Genomic DNA, 16,303 nt, shown 5'->3' with positions numbered 1-16,303 from the left:
AAATTGAAGCGATAAGGCGATATAGTCTTTTTCATATATCCAAATGGTAATTTGATGCTTTATGCCTTTTTTTTTCAGGCCATATAATGGAAAAGTAGTAAGTTAATAATTTAAATCTAGTGAATAACAACAGAAAGCAACAATTACCAAAGTGGATGACAGATTCAATATTGAGCAAATTATCTGAATGGCCAATGAACTTTTGAAATCGTTGAGTTTTGTCCACTGAATTATTAAAGTCAGATTTTAGCTACTGAATTATCTAAAGTTTAGATTTCGGGCTATTCCGTCAAATTTAATCGATAACCATGCCCTATATTTTTATCTCGTGAGTCGTGCGACCAGTCAGATCTGTTATATTTAACGGTGAAATCTAACGGAATGATTCAAAATCCAAACTTTAAATAGTTCAATTGTCAAAATCAAATTTTTAACAGTTCAATAGTTAAAACTCAACGATTTCAAAAGTCTGGTGGCCATCCAGATAATCTGCTCTTCAACATTTCAACCTTATAGTCAAAAAGCTGCGTCAAATTTCAGCTTTCGAACGTTTTCAAAAGCGAAAAGACAGTTCGCATGATCAGCACGTTAACGATGCCGTTTTGTTTATAACAATCCAGAGGTCATTTAAAACAACGTTATTGTTGGATTATGAAAGCTAACGTGCTTTTCTAGCTCCAAATGGATAACTGAAATCTAATTAATACTATTCTATGGCAAAGGGTGATCATTTCCTTGGATTCTTAAGAAAAATATAATCAAATTTAGAGGTTTTTTTTTTTTTGCATCAAATAGGAGGTGTATTTTGAAATCCGTTTGGATTCCCATTACTTGGAAAAATTTTTGAAAATCTTTTTGTGAAATACGTGATTTTCTGGTTTTCTTTTTATCTCATATATATTACATAATAATAATTGTTACAATATATATATATATATATATATTGATAAATGACTTTGCTCGTCCCACAACTTTATCTCATGTACTTATTTTGTCCCTTATCTTTATAAAAATCCTGATTATGTCCCTGACCTTAATAAGGGGCAATATAGGATCAAGAGCTAAAGTTGGGGGACAAATTAAGTTACAGACCCCTTTTTTTTTTTTCTAAAATATAAAGAAGGTATAACACAAACGAACTAACAGTATGTGAAACTATGCAGTTGACCATGATTTGCATCTGAAGCCTTGTTAACGTTGAAGAGTTATGGTTGATCACTTACACCAAATTCCATTTTCTTATTCCGAAAAACAACAATTAAAATATTGGACTCCTAAACAAACTAAAAGAAACCAAAATTATAGCTACAAACTGATGTTGCATGTGGGAGTTTTCATTCATTCTTTCTTCTTTTTTTTTTTTAAGGTGTGGGAAGTTAGAATATTCTGAACCCAAATTCGGGATGCCCATGTTAAGAAACCAGTCGTCCTCCTCCAGGCAACGTAAGGGAGACTGCGACCTTTTTGCTTAACGTTTGGCACGAGTTCATGACGATGTGGAAGTTGGAAATACGTACCAGCAGGTGTAAGTTAGCTAGTTAGGCCTGACTAGTTTGGCAAGCATCATTATCCAGAAGGGAAGCAATTTTAGCCCATCTGATCCCATTTTGTTGTCTAATCACCCCATAAATTGGCAAGCATTTCTGCAGGCAAGATAGCAAGGCAAGCACAAACATAACGAAAAAAATTCAAGTTCTTTCTTCGCAATGAACCATGGCATTGGACACTGTAGCCAAATTATCCTCACTCCTCAAACCATTAATGGTTGTATTTATTTCATACCTATGTTGTTTATGAAGTTTTTTTCCATGGCGGGCAAGCTCAAATTTCTTGTGGTACAGTCAACAATGTCCTTGCCTTAGTTTTATTATTATGAAAGGAGGGAAAGTTGCAGCTGCTTGCTGCAGCGGGATTAAGACTCTAAATCAGTTTGGCTAAGACCACGGACGATCGCCAATGTGTATGTTCTTGCTTAAAATCTCTGGCTCAAAGTGCCCCTGATAATCAGCTCAAGAATGCTGCAAAAATCCCTCATTTGTGTGGTGTCAAACTGCCATTTAACATTTAACATTTAAAGTAGAAAAACACAGGTAACAAAGAAAAAGAAGAAGAAACTTGATCGTCTTGGTACATTAATGCAGAAATGTTATTTTCAGAGGGCAGAATTTACATCATATAAAAACATAATTACAACATACAGATTTTCTAAAATTTCATTGTTGATTTTGAGAATCTTTTAAATGCCCAATCCGCAATCTACTGTACCGTTACTAATGTACATTATTGGAGGAGTATGCATAATATAATTATTTTACGTTATCTCGAACGTAAATTTGTGAATTGATTTGCCCTATATATTAATTGACATGTAATTACATTGATGATAAGAGAACTAACGCATGGACGGAGACAAATTAAATCATAAATTAGCTAATTAATTGGTCAAACCATTGAATCACAACAGCTCAAAGAAACTAAAATCGCCACATATAAATAGCAAGCACAAATTGCCATAAAGCTGTGTAACAGCCCTAGTGAAAACCTCCAACTCCCAAAAAAAAAAAAAAAAAACGATCAATCAGTTTGTTTTCTCAAAAATTACCAATCAATCCCATCAAAATTATGGCCAAATCATCAAAACTCATCAAGCAAGCAACACTAGTGGTTTCCATGGTCATGTTGGTCATGGGGTTTTGGCCAGGAGGACAGGCACAAATTTCTTGTGATACGGTGTCCAGTAACCTCTATCCATGCCTCAGTTTTGTTGTTAATGGGGGTACACTCGACCCTGCTTGCTGCGGTGGATTTAAGGCTCTTGTTACATTGGCCAAAACCAACGTTGATCGTCAGAGTATATGTTATTGCCTCAAATCCCTTCTTTCAAATGCCCCTAATGATGATGAGATCAAGAATGCTGGTAGCATTCCTGGACTCTGTGGTGTTAATCTTCCCTACACCATCAGGCGTGATATCGACTGTTCAAAGTAATTTCTGTCTCTCATACTTGCTTTATACACATTTCTAGCTCAAATATAATTAGGAAAGTTGTAAATTCTCTGTCATTTTGGCCCATCATCCTTAATGCCTCGTTCTTTATTTTGGGTTCCATTTTTCCTTTTACCCAAAATCCATAAAATGGGAAAAGGTTGGTGAAAACATGCTTGATGTAATAATAAATCTTGGGATGGCTTGAATGACTAACTTTTTATAAACAAGTATCACTAACAAACCTTTTTCCAATATTTTTCACTTGGATTCGTAGGAAATAATGCACTCATCAATCTACATAAAATTCGAGGAACCCAATGCATTTGACATGATGATGATATCAACAATTTCAAAAATTCTTCTTGGTAGAAACAAAGTATCCCTATTCATGTAGGTACTTATTATGAAGCTTAATTTGCAGTCTGCATCAGCACTAATTAGGATTAGAAAGTTTGCCAATCCAGTAACTAACAATTCTACTTTTTCAACTGTTTATTGCAGGGTGAATTGAGTTCACTGAGCACTTAAATGGCTACTTTCTTGGAAGTCTTGCATCAGTTTTCAATCTCGATTGTTTTTGTGGTTTCTACGATTCTTACATACAAGTCTTTTGCTTATCTGTTAATAACGTACTTCAATGAAGATGTTAGTTCTATATTTCAATTTATGTTTCTTAGGACATAGGCTGGGTAATATATTCTACTTTTTTGTCTCTTATTTTCTTATGCATAGTTTTTCCCTTCTTTTTTTTTCCCCATCTCTAATATATCCGGTTTATTAATGTCCAGAGAAAGAATATCTGCGCCATTTTGATGCTTTCTTTATCTTTTTTTTTTTTACCAGCTAAATAATGAAAAAGTAGTAAATCAATAATTGAAATATAGTAAAAAGCAAAAATAAACAACAAATGCCAAATTGGACATTCGTTTGAACTTGGTGCTTCAAGTTTCAGTTTTAGAACAATTTGATAGTAGAAACAAACTTTATGACTTATATGATGAAGGCAATGTTGCAATTTAACTAGCAAAGACCCAAAATCAGGGGTTGCAATGTGCAACTATAATGTCCGATGTGATAATATTATTTGATAGACATATTTGTTACGTGTACCATTAAATCTAATTTTGTGACTGTAATTTAGTAATAAGATCATTCTACTTATTTGAGTTAGGAACATAAAAAATTTACAAAAAAAAATTAATAATATTCCTTATTTGTCTTAAACACACGTTTTCTAATATTTTTTCATCTCACATCACATAAAAAAGAAATTGCTATAGTAAAGAAATTTTTCAAATAACTTTCAATCCAAATGGATGAATCGTCATATAACTTGAATTAAGTCCAAGAGTCTAACAAAAGATAATCATTATGATATCTTAATAGTTAAGGGGGCAATGCACCTATGAAAAGGTAATTGCACAAAATTTAGGGGAGGCAAATATAATGTAATTACAAAATTTCTCAAATTTCGTAAGACTATTTTGTGATTATACCAAAATCGAGGAGGGGGAGGTGGCTGCAATTTCCCACCTCATGGCCTCAACTATATGTGGCTCCGCCGCGGGCTAAGAGGTCATGCATTGTAACGTTTTCGTTCAGTTATGCTAACTAACGTACTTTTCTGGCTCCAAAGGTTATTCTAAATGGATAACTGAAATTGATTGATTAATAATACTATGAATAAGTTACTCGGGTAGCTACTAAAAGTTTTCAATACTCAAGATTTGACCATTCGATTATTAATAATATATGTTTATTCATTGAACTATCAAAAGTGTGAATTTTAGGCCATTCCGTCTGATTCTACTGTTAACTTTATTAGATATAAGGGTCCGCATGATTCACGAGACATACTATTAATAGTTAGATATGACAGAATTAATCGTGAAATTAGATGAAATAATCGAAAATTTACACTTTTAATAATTTAGTAGGTAAAAGAATACTATTAATAGTTGAATGGTCAAAACCTCTAATACTATTCTATTGAAGGAGATCATTTTCATGTATTGTTAAGGGCTTTTTTTTCCTTCTTCTTTCTTTTCGTCCCCCATCCAATGGAAGTCCATTTTGAGAGGAATAGAAAAGTTACAAACTATGAATTTCAAAATCATAGACTATACTTAACCATTGATTTTTAGAGCTTTACATGTGGCAGGAGCTTTAAAAATCATAGCGTCTGCTATGCTATTAGGACGTATTTCAAAGGCATGATTTGCAGCTGAATCTGAAGCCGAGTAACTGATGGGGTTATGGTTGAAGAATGAAACCAACTTCGATTCCATTTTCTTATTATGAAAAACAACAATTAAGATGGTTGGACACGTAAACTAGCTTAGAAAAACCAAAACAACAATCCAATGTTCATGTGGGAGGTTAGTCACAACTTTGCTCTGAACCCAATTTCCTGATGCGTGTGTCACCAAATTAGTCCCTCTTCCAGGCAACTTTTGCCATGAGTCCATAATTCCGCACCTGGTTGTTCAACTGTTTTCATTTTCGGACGTCAAGTGTCTATATCTTTGAATTACTAGAATCCACGAGCAAATAAATAATGCTGGTCGCAAATCACTTCCCAGAAAGCAAACGATTCTATCCCATCTGGCCATCTCATCACATTCCACTTGTCTAATCGCCTATATAAATAGTAAGCACTTCTGCAGGCAATATAGCAAGCCAAGCACAGCAATCCCAAATCCCAGAACTATAAAGAAGGTCAATTTCTTTGTTCGCAATTATCAGTTCCATGGCATTCACAACTATGGCCAAAGCATCCTCACTCAAACCGCTAGTGTTCGTACTTTTTGTATCCATGTTGATCATGAGTTTCTTTCGGAGCGGGCAGGCACAAATTTCTTGTGACACCGTCAAGAATGACTTATCTCCATGCATTGGCTTTATCATGAATGGAGGAAAAGTTTCTCCTGCTTGCTGCAGTGGGCTTAATACTCTACTCAGCCTAGCAAAGACTAGAACTGATCGCCAGAGTGCTTGTTCCTGCTTGAAATCTGTTGTTGAAAGTGCTACTGATGATCAACTCAAGAATGCTGCTCAAATTCCTCATTCATGTGGTGTTAATCTGCCATTTAAAATCTCACGTGATGTCGACTGCTCAAAGTAATGTTCTCGTCTCTTTCAATCTTCTATTATATTTTTAGGCAATATTTTCATTTTTAGTTGCTTCAGCTTTTTTGCTTTTCTATAGTAATCCGTAATTCATTTAAGCCCGCATCAGGAGAATTGTCTTGAATATCATGTACTACAAAGTTCTCTAATTAAGTAGCTAATGGCCTACTTGTAAAATTTGTACTGCAGGGTGGAGTTAGCTTGATGGGCACTTGAGGTGCTTCTCCAGGATGCATCACATCACTGTCTAATTAATCTTGAATGGTTTCGTGGACTTTAAGAATCTTCCTAAGTGCCTACTGATGTACAACAAAAGAATATGCTCAATGTAATGTTTTAATGTTCTATCTATCGAACATAAAGTTGTTAAGTAATATACGTATTATCAGAGTATACCCGTTATAGTTATTGGATCATAAGGAAATAAAAAGGAATTAAAATATGATGTTTGTGAAGGAGAAATAGCAATATAATAAAATGTGGGATAGAGAGTGGCACAGGATGTGGGACAGAAGATCCGTTGCGATCGACATTCGTACTTTCTTTCTATTTCCTATTTTTCATGAGCCCTCGCTAATCATGATAGATGATAAGAGAGCATAAAGCATGATGGTAAGATTTCAATGAAGTAAAATATATGTATATATATATATATGTATACAGCAATCTACACTGAGCAACTAATTGAACTTGCTAAGTCCAATTAATCGCTGAGCAATCTACACTGAAAATTATCAACCTAGAATATGAAGTGAGAAAAAGAAAATCTTGTTAAGCTATTCCTATAAAAACAGATCAAACTTTATAAAATAATGTTGACGTATAAATATTAAGATTTTTTTTAAATTAAAAAAAAAAAGTTACACAGCGTGGCAGAATATTGATGACCTAGAATAAAAATCCACGGCACCCGGATCGACACAACCCTAGATGCGTATATAGTTTGAAATTTAAAAGAAAGAACCAAAATAATGGGCTACCTCAATCTTTACTTGTATGAGAGAGGATAGAAATACTTAAAATATAGAGCTTGTTTTGTAAAAAAGCTTGTTTTAGCCAAAATGGCGTTTGCTATTAGAACATGCAATTGAAAAAAAAAAAATTCATTGATTGAAAGCCTAATTCTTGTTAGAATTTACGGTTATTTGAATTTTAATTAACTTTCCAAAGAAATCACCAATTCGATTTGGAATTAATATGCTAACCTGTTACTGGAGATGGAGGCAGTAATTAGTACAATGAAGACAATGCATGGATAGTTATGCAATGCCCAAAGTACTCTAATTTTTCTTGATCCTCATAATGCAAACTCCATTACCCACAAAAGGTAGAGATTACACTACTATCAATCAGGGATTAACCAATTATATGCCTATGATTATGCGGAATAAATCCCATTTTTTTTTTTTTTTTTTTTTGCATCTACCTATCAAACATTTTTAGAATTTTTGATCGTCGAAATTATCATACATTCTAAACACAAATACATGTTTTTTGCATCTGCCTATTAAACATTTTGAGTATTTGTGATCCTATAAATTCAAATCATCACACATACTAAACACAATAGTCTACTTAATTACCAATGATTAGAAAATTCCATAGCTACTAGTAATTTTTTTTCAAATCACACCCTAAACAGATGCTTGTCCAGTTGATCATATCATTTAATCCCTTTCACACTCCTAAGTTTTCCTTTTCCACTTCCACCAAAGTCCCATCCTCTACCTATAAAATCACCCTTCCTCGTATTCATTCCTCACGCTCAATATTGTACCAAGCAAAATCCCCCAAACCAAAAAAAAAAAAAAAAATGAGCTTCTTCACTATTTCTTCTTTCTTACTTAGCAATTGCCAGCCCTGGATTTATTCGTAAACTAGCTAGTAGCCCTTGTTTTCTTGTGCATGTTGGGGAATTGGCCACAACCCAACATGGAGAAGCAGTTATCTCGAGTAATACTGTGGTAAGTGGCCTGTCTCCATGCCTACATTATATACAGGAGGGGCAAGGGGAGAGCCCTCTTTGCTGCGCCAATGCGGTGTCCCTCATCAACTCAGCCAACACTCATACCACAGCAGATCGCCAAAATGTTTGCTATTGTTTGGAAAGACTCGGTTCGGGCTTTAGCGACGCTGAGATTGCAAATGCAGCCACACTTCCTCAACATTAATTGTGGTACATTTATCGCCTATACCATCTCACGGGATATGGACTGCTCAAGGTAAATATTTTTTTGGGTTTTCCTAACAAATTCTCAAGGTGATTGATTAGTAAAATTTTGCCTTGTGAATATGTACGGTATAAAACAGTTCTGAAACCAGCATTTCCAAACACCAATTGGATTTCGTGATGTAAATATGTAGCCATAGACGGTACCAGAAAAATCATCTTAAGGGGGCGAATTTAGGTATACCCAAATTTGTATGTATAATATAAAATATTTTTAAATTTTAGCAGGAGTAAAACATTAAATTTATCAACAGTGTTTTAAAATTTTCTAATTTTATAAAGAGTGAAAATTAAAATTTTTAAAATCGGGGGTTGGGGGGGACAGTGGCCCCTCCCCATCGTCCTTGATTTCGTCCTTACTTGTCATATTTATTTGTTTAATTTGACACTTAAAAAGAGTATATATTTTGTTTGTGCCATATACTTTTATTTCATGCCCACAGAAAGAAACCTTTGAAAAGTAGTTGAACAAATCAGAATATTTATTATTTTTCCCACTTTTCATCTGTATTAGGTCCGCACAATCAATATGTACATTAAATGTAACCATCCCACGAAGCAGTACAATACAATAATGTGCCATATGTTCCCAGGGATAGTTTTTCTTTTTCCTTTTTTTTTTTTAAGGTGAACAAATGTCTTGTTTTTATTCTTTAATGCACAAAAAATCCCATTTATATTAAATTGAAAATAAATATACAATTCAAGAATGTGTCAACATCCCACTGTCTTGGAATTATTCAATGAGGAATTAATTCCACGAAACCCAACCGTTCAAAAAGGTTCTTGGAATTAATAAATTCAGATCACAAGTAGATTCAGATGAAGAGAATAATTCCCAGGTAGAATTAATATAGAACAACATATTCATTAAGATTTTATTAAAATACATAAAACCATTTTGCCACCACTACAAGTCCGACGACAGACACCGGAACATCAGCCTAAAAGTACTCGGATTAAGGTCCGGTAGACCTTAATGCCGGATTACAAAAGCAACAACCGAAAGAGGAAAACGAGGACGCTAAGCAACCTTGAAAGCTAGAAATATATAATTAATACTCCAGAACAATGCCTTGAAATGTAGATCTTGAAAGCTTCATACTCAAGATCAGACCTCCAACCCTTCAAGCTCAAACAACCCTGCAATATGAATAACAGCATTGTCATTTTCCATGTAATATATCAAATATCTTTTTCTTTTCTTTTTTAAACTTTTATAATAAGTTCTCCAAATATACTACCTGCAAGGTGAAAGTTCTTAGAAATTGTAAAGCAGAACTCTGAAAAAGAGCTTCTATCAGCCCCTTTTGTCCTTAAATTTTTCTGGGACATTTGTTTTGGTTACAAGACCAGAGTATTTTTTTTTCTTTTTTAGTTTCATTCTACCAGCTGCTTCCCTCAGATTCCCATTTTCTTGGGTTTCTGGGGATCATGGCTGTGTTTAACACTGTTCAGGTCAGATCAAGAAAAAAGGAAGAGAGACAGAGAGAGAGATTTACTTGGAGCAGTCAATGTTGGGAGAGATCTCGTAAGGGAGGTTAACACCACATTTTTTAGGGAGGCTTTGAGCTTTGCCCAAGGTAGTGCCAGTACCTCCGGCATTGGAAGCAAGAGATTTCAAGCAAGTGCAAACGCTCTGACGATCAGGTGTATTGTTAGCTTCACGGTAAAGGGCTTTAATCCCATTGCAACAATCAGCTCCCAAGGGACCAGGACCCATTACATAGTTCAAACACGGATACAGGGTATTGTAAACCGTGGTGCATGAAATTGCCGCGTCGCCTTGCGGGGCAAGCAACACCAATCCCATCAACCCCACGCAAAGAAACTTCACCATTGCTGAGCTTGCCATTGCAACAAAAGTTTTTAGCAGGAGGCTAGAAAGAAAGAAATTTACTTGGATAGATTTCTTTTAACTCGATTAGACCTTGGGAGTTACGTGCTTTGGCTGGGGATCATGGAGGGTTTTTATAGAGGAAAAAAGAGGAGGAAAAGGTGATTTTCAATTCAATGGTGAACGGTTGGCAGTTGAGTTGAATTGAATATGGCCATTCTGGCTCATTTCTGTTGATCCATCTGTTTCTTCTGCCAAAAGCTTTTTATGTATCTGAATTAACGCAAGTAGCCGTACGCTGTGATGTGATGGGGCACAGACGTCGTAAAGAGTCAAGTGTAGCTGGATTTTCTCAGTGAGGCCTTCTGGGAAGAAATTGAATCAATTATCAATCCCACCGTCGTATTGAATGCATACCAGTCTATGGTTAGAATTGGTTTTACTCTTCATCTCTAGCTGCTTGACACTTGTCATCCAGACCAGTGTGATTCTATTGCTCGAATCCTATGCAGATAGTTTGTAAAGTAGTAATAGACTATTTTATAAGCCATTTGTGGTTCAAGAAACATATTATGATTTGTTGTAATAATTGAACTAGAAATCATCTAAACTTTTTGGTGAGGACAAAAGAGAAGTGAATCTATGTTGGATTACATGGAGGAGGAGGTAGTATCAGATGATTATTGTATTTCACGTGACAATCCCACCCACTACACTATGCACGTTACAATCCCACCTAGATTGTCGGGGCATCCATCTAGAGTGCGGTGTGCTTTGCCTTAAATTGATTTCTCCCATTCAAAAGGTGGATTGGAAGAGTTCGAATAATTGAATTCTCTCCCAATCTTTCGGTTTCACTCCTAGCATTTTGTGTTTCTAAAGAATGGAAAAATCATTACACTAGAGTATTCAAATTCAGTTCATCATTTAAATTTAATGGATTCAAATTTTAACATATTCAGACTGTTTAATAATAAAAAATTGAACATCTGAATTAATTAAGTGATACTGAATTTTCTAGAAAAAAACTTATTCTCAATATTAAGTGATAAGCTATTCACTTATCACTGAATGTGATATACACTCAAATGTATTAAATTTAATATTTAACAATTCAATAATTTAATAAATTTAAATTTCAGATCTCAAACTTCAGTTTTCAGACTTCAATTTTATCAAATTCACCCTTAGTCATCAGACTAACAAGATCTTTTCTAGGCAAGTTTATAGTAATACAGCTACTAAAAAGGATGCAACATTTCATTTTCAAATTTTTATGGGGCATTATTAAAGCACCGAATATGCTGAATCTTGGAGTTGGATAGTCGGTTTTTGCTGCCCAATGATCTACGCTCCTCTTTGAATGTCCATCTATTTCTCTGATTATGGCTATAAATCCAATCCAACTTCAACTTGTTTTCAATAAAGAACGTTGACCGGGTGAAACCTTCTGCTACAGTGCACTTTTTACATCCCAAAGGCCCAACAACTATTAGTTCCACAGCATGTACCGGGACAGTTGTGCAAACATTAATGTGTTTAACATTGTGTCACATTATGGATTCAATGTTCTTCGTACCATTTGCAGACACAGGTACCCAGGAGAGTTCACAGGAGTGTTTCGGGAATCGAGCCGCTCGCGAGTCGGCTCGAATATCGAGCTGGAGCTAATTAAATCGATTTCGAGTTCGAACTTAAGGTCGAGCTCAAAATCATTAAACCCGTTGGCTCTCAAGTGGCTCGCGAGCTCAATTATATATATTTTTTATTTTAATAGTAAAATTACATATATATCCCTAATATTTTATTATTTGTTAAAAAATTATTATTTTATTCATTTTTAAAAATAAATATTTATTTTTATTTTTTAAAAATAAAATAATAATTATTTTTTTTTATTTTTTAAGCTCGAGCTTGATATTTTGAACTCGTCGAGTTCGAGCTCGAATTCGAGCTTCACAAAATTAACTTGAGCTCGGCTCGATTAGCCAAATCTCGACTTGATCTCGGCTCGTTTGCACCCCGGACCTTCCAGCCAAATCATAAATGAAGTTTTTCAAGAAATGAGAGAAAGTTATCCAAGAGATGAAAATTTTTTTTTATTTTTTTAGCATTTTTACAGGATAGTATTTGGAATGCAGTCTAATGCATTGTCACTTTTGTTGTCAAGTTGTATAATTCTACACCTCTAGTACCATTTACTGATCATTAGGTAACCTTTATTTAGAATGTAGAGTATCATATCACCGTTAGTGTCAAGTCGTATTCATTTAGTGTGATTAGGTGAACTAATTAAACCCTTTATTAACTGGTGAACTGTGTGAATAGGAGTTTCAAGCATCTATACATGATGAAATGGGTAAGGTTTTTTTGATAATTCAATTCAGCATTTAAAATTAATAGGTTTAGATTTTATTATGTTTAGATGTGTTTGGTAATAAAAAATTGAACATCTGAATTAATTATGTAGTACTGAATTTCGTAAGCAAAACTTGCTCCTAAAAATAAGTGATAACCTATTCATTTATCACTTAATATGATATACATTCAAAATGTCTTATATTTAGAATATAACAAATCAATAACCTAATGTATTCAAATTTCAAATTTCAATTTTAAAATTTCAATTTTCAATTTTCAGATTTCAATTTTATCAAATACATCCTAATAGTCTTAACAGTGGAACTTCGTTCCAAAGACTCCAACTGTAAGTCCAAATATAATGTAGTCTTCCTTCTGCTATTTGAGGAGCTAAAAGAAATGAAAGCTTTATATCCTATAATCTTTCTTCTTTTTTCACTGGGGAAATTGAAATAAAAAAAAAAAAAACTCAATCATAGCTGAAATCGCATATGGGCTTGATGCCCTTTGAACGAAAGCAAATACTGTTAGAAACGAGAAATGTAGAAGACCCAAAGATCCATTCTCAAAGAGGGTTTGGGTTGGGATATAAGTCCCTGGGATTGCCTCAAGAGTTGCCGGCTTTTGAGGTTAATTCTGGGATTAGGTTTATAAAACAACAAAAGTCTGATTCAGGCTGTTGAAAAAAAAGAGGAAGCAAAAAGAAGCCAGTGCCAGTCAAGTAAAATGATGCAAACAAAGTAAATGAAAAACAAGTTGGAAACAAACAATAAAAGAAACAAAGCCAAGAAACCCTCCTGTAATTAAGTTCCAAATCTGGGAAACATAGGAGACGTACCGATTGGTTAATGACAAACAAATTCAAACACAATTAACAAACTTAGGCCTTGTTTGGATTGTGATTTTCATTTGAATTGTGATTTTTTGCAGAAAATTTTTTATGTTTTCTCTGAACACATTTCCTAATCATTTTTTTTAATCTCACATACATTAAATAGTTACGATATATTTTTCTACAAAAAGTTCTTAAAATAGCAATCCAAACAGGGTCTAAGTAAGAATTCTTGACACTCAACACAGTTGTTTGTCTTGCACATTTAAAATTACTTAAGACATAAGCACATTGATATCTATCATGCACACACAAAATTAAGCACATAATGAATTCTAACCTGTTTAATTATCTTGCAAATGTCATGAATATTCTAAAGTAGAATAATTGTCTACCCCCCAAGTGTAAGTGTAAATTAATTCATTAGGGCATGTCTAAACAAACTTACCACTTCGAAGCACCTATGTTTTCAGAACCGGACCGGATATATCGACTCGGTCGAGCTCAGGGGTCAGGGGTCAATGGATTCAACCGGGTTCGATAAGGGTTGAACCGGATGATGTCATAAATAAAATTTATTTAAAAATTAAAATATTATATGTAAAATACTTAATAACATGTTAATATTAATAAAGGTATATTCATATATATTTGATGTTTCAAATATATTTAATAAGAAAATACAAATAAACTAGAGCAATCAAGTAGCAATTTATATTATTTAATAAGCATTAACAAGTTTAGAATTAAAATTATGGACTTAATTGAAAAATAATAGCAAACTTTAAGACAACATTTATAAAGTATGAAATATTTGAGGTATGTTCATAATTTTTAACAACTTAAGGATCAAAACATCATATTAAAAATATTCTGACCTTTCAAAAAAAGAAAGAGAACGGGTTCATTTTTCCGATCAAACCCGGGTTTTGATCTGGTTTGACCGAGTTTTTGATTTTTCGATTTTTAGGATTAACTCAAACCGACCAATTGGCAGGTTTCCGATTCGACCGGTCGAACAGACCGGTCCGATCCAAGTTTAAAAACAGAGCGTAGCATAAAACTACTCTTGATAAATAGTATTGTTAACTCTCACTTCCTTATAACATACATAATTTCAAGTGACACAGTTTCTTTTTTCTTTTTTTTTTTGGTGTCATCATTCAGATTATATAAGTATCCATGACATGGAATTATGCATTATCTAATCTTCAAATAATTAATATGGTTGTTGGAGTTCAATATGAATGCCAGAAGCACGATTTGCGGTGAACATTATTAGGTGTGTTAAGCCTTCTTGTTTTATTTGTCTTAATAGTTTCTCCACAGTTGACTGTATCTGAGAATATAGATTCTTTTTAACGTTCAATATCCTAGTGGCAGTAATTGTGTTATTAAAGTGGAATTTATTAGTAAAGTGATAATTTGAAATTAAGATAAAGAGTGCAGATTTAGTGAATTGGGCTCCCAATTCCCAAGATGTTGTTGTTGAGATTAAACATTTTGGGCTGGGAACCCAAAAAGAAAAACATTTTGGGGTAGTGAGTAGAAGAGCTGTTGATTAGAATACGGCCTTGTAGTCAAGCTTTACAACTTTTATTTTTAAAGCATGGATCCAAGTCTTATAAGGCTTATACTTGGGCCATATTTTTGAAGCATGGATCCAAGTCTTATAAGGCATATACTTGATTCAACTTTTTTTTATTGTGTATGTGATAATAATTTAAATAATACTAATGCAATAAAAATTTTATATAAGTCAAATATTTTGAAATAGTTCTTGCATTCACAATCGTTGAAGTTGTTCATACCCCTTTCAATATGAATATTCATCTTTTACCATGGATCAGCACAATTATTTAGTTAGAATGTGTTGAGGGGGATTTCAATCCCTTCCTTATTAGCTAGCTTGATAAGAGCATTGAATTGATCAACCAAAGGCCATTATAGTAACTAAAAATACTTTGATCACATTTAACTCCATAAAACAATATTGCACTGGTATATTTAAGGGAAAATTTTTTTTACCTTTAACCCTAAAGTTTTTCCATTTTATCAATTTTGGACCATTTAACTCTGGCATTATGTAGTACTCTTGAGATTACTTCTGATATCATTTTGGAGCATATGGATTGAAGATTCTTTGGAAAATTTTCTGCATTATTTACCATAGTACTTTTGTAGTGTGAATGAGGTGGTTGAAAGGATTTGTTTAGAAAATAATGGACAAAAAAAGAATCCAAACATTAGCAAATTAAATGCACTCTTTGCCTGCTCTTATGTTCTTTTCTGCAAGACACCTAAGTATAATGTCTCAATTTTATTTTAGTGTACAAAACCTAAAGCAAAAATGAAAGAGAAAAATAAATCAAAACAAGAAATTGCCACAACAATTACATAATTGTGTGCCTTAAACCACAGAAAAAGTAGAACATATATACAAGTCAAACTAGTAGTACTTAAAAATTCTAATACTATAAGACATAAAGAGGATAAGATGCAATTAGTGTTTGAGTATTGGACAGCAAATTAATCATTTTATGTTGAAGTCCAACTCTTGAGTAAATGGAGCCTTCAATTTATGGGGCAGACTGGCTTAGTGACAATAAATTGGGTTTAAGAGGCAAAGTGCAATTACTCAGGTACTTTAGTGTAATTATCTAAAAATGGCTCATTACTTGAATAGATCCGATTTTTCAAAAATCCAAATGGCTCAAATTGTGCGACACATTACTTGGTATTGTGCCACACCAACAATAATTCATTGACCTGTTTGATAACCTAATTCATCACTTAAACTTAAAAGATTTATATTTTAATATATTTAGACACGTTTGATAACAAAAAATTAAACATTTGAATTAATTAAGTGATACTGAATTTCTTAAACAAAGCTTATTTCCAAGAATAAACGATGAGTTATTCA

The sequence above is a fragment of the Coffea arabica genome, chromosome 4c, assembly GCF_036785885.1.
Source record: "Coffea arabica cultivar ET-39 chromosome 4c, Coffea Arabica ET-39 HiFi, whole genome shotgun sequence".
In the NCBI taxonomy this organism is placed as follows: domain Eukaryota; kingdom Viridiplantae; phylum Streptophyta; class Magnoliopsida; order Gentianales; family Rubiaceae; genus Coffea; species Coffea arabica.
This window is presented reverse-complemented; position numbering follows the sequence as displayed.